The sequence below is a fragment of the Boleophthalmus pectinirostris genome, unplaced genomic scaffold (genome assembly GCF_026225935.1).
Source record: "Boleophthalmus pectinirostris isolate CB_2022bp ecotype Guang Dong unplaced genomic scaffold, ASM2622593v1 HiC_scaffold_9, whole genome shotgun sequence".
Taxonomy (NCBI): Eukaryota; Metazoa; Chordata; class Actinopteri; order Gobiiformes; family Gobiidae; genus Boleophthalmus; species Boleophthalmus pectinirostris.
This window is the reverse complement of record NW_026571541.1, coordinates 38,207,621-38,216,994: the sequence shown is the minus strand read 5'-3', so window position 1 is coordinate 38,216,994 and position 9,374 is coordinate 38,207,621. Positions and strand designations below refer to the sequence as shown.

The 9,374-nt window shown below is 35.6% G+C and overlaps 3 long non-coding RNA genes across 3 annotated transcripts; 2 read left to right on the top strand and 1 right to left on the bottom strand.

Moving 5' to 3' along the window:
• Positions 1–2,254: 2,254 nt before the first annotated feature.
• On the bottom strand, positions 2,255–3,934 carry LOC129412671 (uncharacterized). Its single transcript, XR_008633794.1, has 3 exons — positions 3,892–3,934; positions 2,559–2,760; positions 2,255–2,497 (listed from the first exon to the last, which is right to left on the bottom strand). It is a non-coding gene; the product is annotated as an uncharacterized LOC129412671 (long non-coding RNA).
• Positions 3,935–4,427: 493 nt separating this feature from the next.
• On the top strand, positions 4,428–6,364 carry LOC129412670 (uncharacterized). Its single transcript, XR_008633793.1, has 3 exons — positions 4,428–4,512; positions 4,931–5,117; positions 5,970–6,364. It is a non-coding gene; the product is annotated as an uncharacterized LOC129412670 (long non-coding RNA).
• Positions 6,365–7,355: 991 nt separating this feature from the next.
• On the top strand, positions 7,356–8,610 carry LOC129407280 (uncharacterized). Its single transcript, XR_008631471.1, has 3 exons — positions 7,356–7,437; positions 7,549–7,744; positions 7,860–8,610. It is a non-coding gene; the product is annotated as an uncharacterized LOC129407280 (long non-coding RNA).
• Positions 8,611–9,374: the final 764 nt, after the last annotated feature.

Here is a 9,374-nt window from a genome sequence, read left to right as displayed (position 1 = left end):
GTGTGCATAATCTGTGTGGTGCGTGTTGTTAGCATTAGCGTTAGCAGCATGTCAGTTTGAGGGCTAGAGCCTTCACTGCTTTGAGGACCCTTTTTCCAAAAGCTGCAGTTTGTTTGTCCACATGACAACGCAACGCCGACGTTCTCAGATTTCTCCACTCTGGAACCCGTTCCAGAGTTCCTTAGACCACTGAACACAACACTGTCACACACACAGATCTTTAAGACCAACAGTGTTGAAACTGTCATCACAGCTGGAAAGTGTCAACTCTGTCTCTCCATTCTGATCCATTGATTTAAACAGAACTGGAGTGAGTCCATAAAGGCAGCTAACATAAAAGTTACAAAAAGTAAATGTACCATATGTGTTTAAAAAGGGAAAAACTTGCAGTTTTGTCAATTCCGTCATTCGTCATGTCTGACAGAGTTGACCGATGACAAACCTGTACCCTCTAAATGTGATAAGAAAATAAAATTAGATTAAAAATTGTCATTTCACAGTTTAAGTTGGGTATTATGTATGTAAATACAGCCTGAATAATATAATTTATAATGATGAGTTAAATGTGTGACAGAGTTGACATTTTATGCTGACAGAGTTGATAAACTGACCAACATCAAACATTAAATGTTTGATGTCCGGTTTTCTTTTAAAAATGTGCCATTCAATAGATTATTACATTTTCATCTTTTGAAATCGTATTGTCTGTAAATGATCTCATGTATTTTCTGCACTTCTGCTACTTTTGTTTATAAGCATTGTAATGCGTCTGTTCCAAAATTATAGTTCATGCTTTTATTTTGAAAGGCCGTTGTACAACAGGAAGCGGCCATGAGAGAGCGGATGTTTACCTCCCGTCTAACAGCTCTGCGGCTAACTGACAATTAGCACAACGGAAAGTTTTGTTTGTTTAATCTAAAAGTCACTGAAAATTGAATTATTTAATCTATGGTCCATCCCGCTTAGCACCTGGTCGATGTGGGAACAAGGTTAGTCATGAATCATATTGGAATTACTTTGCTTTTGGAAATGTTTTGTTTGTACGTTGAGCCGCTCTAGTTTAGTGCCAATGTGTTATAATTTTTGTCCACTAGATGGCGCCAGTGCGCTTTTTCTTAAGCAATGTTATGCACAGTTTGACAAATTTATTTTAATGTGTAATTTCTTGTTCAACATGGATTTAAAAAAATCAGACTTTATGAGATTTGTTATTGTAAACAGTACTTGTTGATCAGATTGTCAGTTTAGAGATTGTCATAAATGGGTAAATGGTTAAAAGGAGAAAAAGCTACACTGTAAGAGCTAATAGTTTTTATTTCATTTTTTTTTTAAAGCTCTTACGGTGTGTTCACAAAAAAAGGCCCAAAAATAAAAGTTGTGAACCATCAGTATATGAGACCATCATTTCAACTGGGATGCTACATTGTCAGATTTCACTTTAATTATGAACCTGCTGTAGCCTAACCATGTTGTAAAACTAAAGTTTCAAAGGTTCTAATGCAAAGTAAAACATGTAAAATCATTGATATCAATTAAAAACTCATGGAGGGGCAGAAGAGAGAGAGAAGGAGGGGATAGAAACATTGGAGGAGCAGAGGAGAGATAGAGGAGGATAAAATGTGGCTGCAGACTCGAGACAGATGGTCGAGGACGAGGAGAGTGGATGTTCTTCTACAGAGTTTGGAGTGAAGTGGAAGTGAAATAATTGTCTGTGTTGTGCACTCTGGTCAGTGTTAAATCTGTAGCATCTGTTGACATGCAGATTAAAACATATTTGTTCAGTTTTCAGCAGTGTTCACACATTTCATCAACTCAGTTTTTGTCAACTCTGTCAGATCTGTACATTTATTGGGTGTTTTTGTCAAATTTGAAAGAAACTTGAATTTCATGCAGTTTCACTTCATGCAGTTTAAATTTTAAAGATATTAATATATGTAACTAATGTGTGTGCATTATTTACAAAAATGTATTTTCTAATATAAGAAGCATTATTTTGAAAATAAGATATTAAGAGTAAAACTACAGTTTCTGTTTTCAGATGTACTTTAATTGGACATAATGGTGAAAAAGACTTATTACGACATATATCCAACTAAAATTTAACTTATAATCTAATTTGATGTGTTTTAGTGTGTCTGATGGAGTTGACAACAATTGAGGTGTATCGGGAAATATGACATTTTGTGTAAAAAATGTTTTTATTCTCAACCCTCAGATTTCCTCAACAAATACAACGCTTGAAAAAAACCTTTCAAAACCTGTTTTGTCCCGACTCAAGAATCATATACTATAAATCACACTTGTGCCAGGTGAGGGTCAATTATGTTTAATCTGATTAGTTTTAGGATAAATTATTGTCTACAATTTAATTTAATGACAAAAAACTCCAAAAGCGACTCAGTGCCATTCATAATCCACCAGTGCCAACACAGGCGTCTCTGTCAGATTTAGTCTGGTGGTGCAGGAGCTCGACTCACTACAGACTCTTCATCTGAAGCTTAAATCAACAGTTTTAAAACTCAAACTCATCAGGACTGATACATTTTTGCCACACTTACTCTGGTTGTGAAGCTCAACAGATCTTGAGTTTTGGAGCTTGGAGTAGCAATGTTGGATGGTCTTCCACAAACAGCTGTGTGAATGGAGTTGATAAAGCTGGACTTTCCTGCCCCGACTGGTCCATAAATCATGATTCGCAGTTTCGACACGTCTGCATTTGTCGGTTGATACGTTTTCACATATTCCAGATTCTCTTCTCTCCTGTTGAGAACAGTGATTCATTAATATTAGTTTATTTTTCTGTGGAAAGTAATAGTCCATCTCAAAGAATTAGAATAACATGAAAAAGTTCAATATTTTTTATCCCTCATTTCAGAAAGTCAAACTCATATATTATATAAACTCATGACACAGAGTGAAATATTTCAAGTGTTTATTTCTTGAAATAGTTTTTTGCGGTTCACAGATAATAAATAACACAAATTCTGTGTTTCAGCTTTGAGATGATTCTCAAGCAAAATTCACTAAAGAATTTGTGGGAGCTTCATAAGGAGTGAACTGAGTCTGGAGTCAGAGCTTCAAGAGCCACTACACACAGACATGAAACATACAGAAGATGTAGGAGTGTTTTCCTATTTGTTTTTTGACTCTTGGGACAACAAAAAATATCTGATCTGTGTGACATAAACGATAAGAGGATCTGAATGGAATTAAATCTGTTTGCTGATATTTGGGATCACTGAGATGAATAAATTCTAAGATAAATAATAAACAGTGAAGTTGACGTCGGAGAAACAGAGTGAGCAGGACAGATGGAACATGACAGTGGAGAGTTCTGAAGAGACAGCGGAGAATAAACCTGCACAGACTGTTCGAGATAAACACTGAGTTGGAGGATTGAAGTTGTGGAGTTTTGATAAATGATATCACAATCATCTAAACTGGGAATTCGATGTCACTGTCGAAACAGCCTGGGCTTCTATTTGACCTGAGCAGAGCCACAGGAGGATCTCCTCCAGGCCACGACGCACTGACGCACTGACGCACTGATCCAGGCAAAAGACCCGACCAAGTACTGAGAGCAGAAAAATGAACACTTTTCAAAAACCTGACATTTCTGTTTCAAATATACATTTTTTATTGATCTTATGTAATATTCTAATTTTCAAAGACACTGACTTTTGTTTTTTTCATCATCTGTAACAATCTGCCACAATCATAAAAATTCAAAAATAAATAAACTATAAATAATAAAATATTTCACTCTGTGTCATGAGTCTATATAGTACAGGTTTGACTTTCTAAAAATGATATTTAATTTTTTCATGATACTCTGAGTATTTGTGATGGATATATAGTATATTAAATAAGTGCGTTTATAGGAATGCTCACCCCCATTTTATCTCTCTCCATGGTGGTGGTGTGTGAACTACAGAAACATCATAAAACACACAAGCACAATTAATGTGATCAGATTATTTAAACTATAAATGATTTGAGAATTTATGCACAATATCTTACACAAGCTTTGTACAATGCCCATAGCAGCAATTCAAGAAAGAGCTGAAACAGTAAAAACAAATGTGATTCTTCATGTTAGAGCCAGTAGTGAGTTTTTACAGTGACAACAAATAGTTAAAAGTGAGACTTACCTTCCACCTTAACGCGACGAAACAAAAGTCTGACTGAAGCCGTGCGCAGACCGTACAGAAAACAAATATGTTCAGAGACAAGAAAGGACCAGTCCAAAAAGAACCTACTTCCTGCATCAAACCACAGAGTGCTGTAAGTGGCACTTCAGGACAGACTGAGGAGGGAGGGAGCAGGATTTAACTGTGAGAGACACTGATCACACAGGTGCAGTGAGAGACGGAGACGGACGAAACACTATGGGCTGTTTTCAGTCTTTGTGCTTTTGGCAAACTTGGAACTGTTGTCAAACTGGGAGCTCTCTGCAAACTGGCAGTAATGACACTGATGGCCAAAGTCAGTCTTGTTTGAATAGCAGTGAAGGTAGGTTTTTCAACTCCAAGTAAAATCCATAAATCATATATGTAACTGTAATTAATGCACATTATATATATGCATTAATTATATCTATATCTATATCTATCTATCTCTCTCTCTCTCTCTCTCTCTCTCTCTATATATATATATATATATATATATATATATATATATATATATATATATATATATATATATATATATATATATATATAGATATATGAGAGAGAGAGAGAGAGAGAGAAAATGCCAAGCTTGAAATGGATCTTTTTATGAAATGATACTGTTGAGTCTCGATTTGTTTGTTGCTTTCCTAACACGGTTTTTTCATTATATTCAAGTTTTAATATTTAACTGAAGAATCATAGCCTAATAATCTTTTGAATTTGTCTCAGGTCTTAACAATTTGTCCTTTTCTTTTCAGAAAATGCATCACCAAAAGTCTTCCTTATAGTTGAAGGGGAAATATATGATAATGATAAGAGAATTATTGAGAAGAATCAAAGTTGATCCCATCAACAAAGTAGAAGACTGTGACTTCATCCTTCTCTTTTGTTCAGTCCCTAATCGTCCTGCTTCAGACGTGAAAGCAGCCATGGACAAAGTCCCAGGTACAACTACAATACAAATGTGCTAAAAACTTTGTTTTAGTTTGAGTTTAAATCAGGGGCATTCAAACTTTTTTCATTGATATTTGAAATGGAAGGCCACAGACTTCACATTGGAGCATTTTACAGTTTTGATAGAGCCCCTGTACCTTTAATAAGGCTTTGAAAGGCAACCTTAAGTCTGTATCACAGAAAAATTTGATGCGATTAAGGTAAAAGTGCTAAAATTACTTAAAGTTCTGCTATGAGAAGTTGGGCCAATTTGGCAGAAGGCAGGAAGGCTATAGCAAAAAATGGCCAGAGAGCCATATTTGGCCCCTGGGCCATAGTTTGGACACCCATGCTTTAAATAGAGTATTTTGTTGATTTCTGTACTCTTCTTGTGTTTATAGTCTACATCAAAAGAACAAAATCTAACATGAGACAATGTGCACATCCGTGTAGGTGTGACTGTGTTTTTGGTCATGTGGCACAACTAAGGTTCAAGGTTTTTTTTGTATGTATTTTTTAGATAAATTTATACTGAATGAACCTAAGAAGCCAATAGAAAGTCAAGGAAGTCAGGGATTTTGTACAAAGAAATATTGAGCACTGAATCTACAATTCTGGTGCAGCCAGTAGATCAACAACGAACAAGAAACAGGAAGAGATATGAATAAAAAGATAAAAAACTACAGTTACGCAAATTCAGACAAAGTGCAGTGACAAGTCCTCTAGGAGTTAAAAAGTTAAATTATATAAAACGGTCATCAGATTGTCTTCCTACGTGGAACACATTTTACTTCCTAAATACATTTCTTTTATACTTTCTTTGTTTTGTATGTATTTAAATGTTTTGTTATTTTTGTTTTGCAGACAAAGAGAAACCTGTGATCCTCGTTACAATGTCCTACGAAAGAAAGGAAGTCGAAACAATAACTTTTGCAAATTACCAGAAGGATTATAAAAACATACGTCTGCATGTTAATATTTTCTACCATGAAACAACTCATTTGGACAGCCCCAACAATCACAGGGCCATTGAGGAAATAAAAAAGTTTGTGTGGGAAAAGAAATAAACACAATTCCACCATGAATGTTTTTCTATTTCAGTACATAATAAATAACTTTAGTTGGGGTTTATTTTATTCATATAATTCTGGACTGTTTCATTTTGCCTTTTAACTCAAAACAACACTTATTATTCATGTACATGTGTAATTTTGTTTGCCAAGTGCTTAATTTTACATATTTTAAATACTCTACACATAATAATTTATCACTTTGATCTTGATTTTTATTTTTTTTTTTTTTTTTTTTTTAGAAATAAAATAAAAAAAGGCTGGGCAGATACAAAAATATAAAACCTTGTGTTGTTCCTTGTTAAATATTTAGACATTGGTGCCAAGAACCACAGACAGGGCAAGACCGCAATGAAAGTAGCAAATGTGAAGCGCTAAGAGCAAACAAAATATAATATTATATAAATATAACACCATTTTATTTAGTGACGGGCAATACCCGTGATTATTTTTTTTTAAACAGTAAAATGAAACAGACTCACACTTGGAGCAGAGAAAACTTTTTTCTTCCCTGTACGGTTAAAGTGATGATGGGACCCTGTCCTGCGCTGCCGTCATGCAGAGGTCATGTCTCACTCTGTCACTAGGCTCAATGTGTTGAATCCTCCTGACTGTTTCACACTCTGGAACAATGAGTGAATTCAAGGAGTTCCTGAGAGCACAGCTCAGTGACGAGCCCCTTGTAAACTTCTCTTTTGAATGAGAGCGAGATGAAGGGGTTTAGAACAATTTTCCAACGATCATAAGACCATGGAATTTTTAATTCTGTATTTGAAAAACTCTTGTTTTAATTGCAACTTTTGTATTCATTACAGGAAAAAAAAAAGATCAAACAAGTAAATATATGTAGAGATAAAGTGAAACTATTTGGATTTCAAAAATGTATTTAAAAACATGAATTTAAAGAAAGCATTCTGTGTTTTGTGTGACTTAATAGTACCAGCCTGTCTGTCAACGTCAGAAATTACCCTGAAGTTTAAATCTGGCATATTTACATAAAAAACATGTGTTCATTAATGTACTGTGCCTCTTCTAAATACGTGTTTTTATTGATTTTATTGCATTAATCCGTCCTTCCCTGGTTTGATTGACAGCTCCCTGCAGGCTGCAGGGGGAGGAGTTTGTAAGTTTTACTTACGACACACACAGTCTGCAGACACACAGAGACAAAACCACAGCAACACCACTCGACTGTGTGTGTTCTATGTTTTCTATTGTGCAGCAGCCACCACCAAACTGAAACCTCCACAGTCCAGAAAAAGGTAACTACATTATTTTTATTATAATGAGGTTTAGATCATCTGTTAACTGTTCATTTGTAGTTTTTCATCCTATATTTAGACGGTGTTTAATCACACATATTTCCTTTTCAGAAATGACACAGCAGGCAGGAAAAGTCTTCATTTTTTAAGGATTCAAGCTCTAAATGTAACGACATTCAACAAACAATCACAGAGGACTTGAGTCTGCCGAGCACAGAGGACCCAGCAGAATGTGACTGGGTCATTGTGTTTTGTCTGATTAGAGATCGAAGATCAGACGTACAATTTGCCCTTGAGCAGTTACCAGGTTTGTTCACATTTTATAGAAATTAAACTGCATCTGATTTCACTTCTGCTCTGGTATTTTCTGCAGAAACATTCTTCTGACATTGTGACTAAAATAATGTTATTCACTCTTCCAGAACCGGCAAAAACAAAACCAGTTATTTTAGTGGCGATTCATCACACGTGGAAAAAAAACGACCCAGACATTGAAAATTGGAACATCAATCATGAGAGAATTGTTCTGACTGTTTCTGTTCTTTTCCATGAAGATAAAGGACTATTTAGAGGTGAAAAATATGACAAGGCCATTCAGAATATAAAGGACATGTGTAATTACATGACTGAAAACAAATCACTTCTTACTGATTTAGAAAAGCTCAAACAGTTTGGATCATCATTAATTAAGAGTCGTTCAAAGAGAAGGCGCTCCTTAGTACGTTATCTTCCATGTATCTTTATAGTTATGTTTGTTTTGTGGCGTGGTTGGTCGTATTATAATTTGTCCACCTATCTGTGGTATGCTGTCCCGTCTTGCTCACTCTCAACATCCACCACCTCACCCTCCACGCCCTCTTAGCCCCACTGCATTAGCTGCCCACAAGATGCCTGTTAGCTGGAGTTAGTCTTCTGTGTTTGACCTGGTGGGACCTGCTGTCCTGTTTTGGCCTTTTGTTTGGTAACGTTAGTTTGGGGATGTTTTTTCCTTTAGGCTCGTGATGTTGACACCAGGTTCTATGGCCCTGTCCTGTTTTGGCCCGGTGCTGCATCCTTTTGTTCTGTTTGTTTGACTCTTCTGTTGTTACTTTGATTTTGGTTGCAGGAGGGTTTTTTGGGGCATTTTTACTGTAAATTAAAGATAACTTAAATAAACCTATTTAACTTTTGTAACTCTTTTGACCCCTGTGTCTCTTTATGTTTATCTTTTCATTGACCATGTCGAGGAATATTAAAAAACAAGATATTTAATACTTAATAACACGGTGATTCCTCTAAATATTTGCCATGTGCATGGTGCGACTTGTTAAAATTAAAATAGCTGAATACATTTTTACATTGTTACCCATTTGAAAATGTCATTCTCAGTTTAGTTATTTTTTATTTTAAAATCTAAATTTAAAGTCGACAAACATTTGTTTGTCCTTTTACCAAAAGTCAAAGTTTATTTAAAGATCACATACTGTGAGCCTGGTATAGGTATAATCTACGACATCCATGGATCATTATGTTATTATTATGTTATGTACACATTTTAAATAACAATATTATTCTAAAATGATTTAATTACATAGTCCGCAGACTACCACTTTAGAAACGCGGTGTCGAGTGGGAGCTGATATTGTTAGTGTTATAGATCTGTTGGGCCAGTATGTAAATGTCTCATATTTCACACGTAACAGAAGAGCGCCCTCTGCAGACAGACAGACAGACAGGCACAGACACCTGTCCCAGGGCCTCTGGGGGGCGCTGTTTAAATAAATCAAACCTTCTGTGACTTCATTTCCGCCTTGTCTAAAGTGGAGATGTGGATTTCTTCGTCTGCACTAAAGGAAAACAGTGAGGTTTGTATCTGTGACTCACACGGACAGTTTCTCATGTCTCCATTGGCGTTGATGTAAACGGCCGTGTGAGTTTGGTGCTTTTATCACGACATT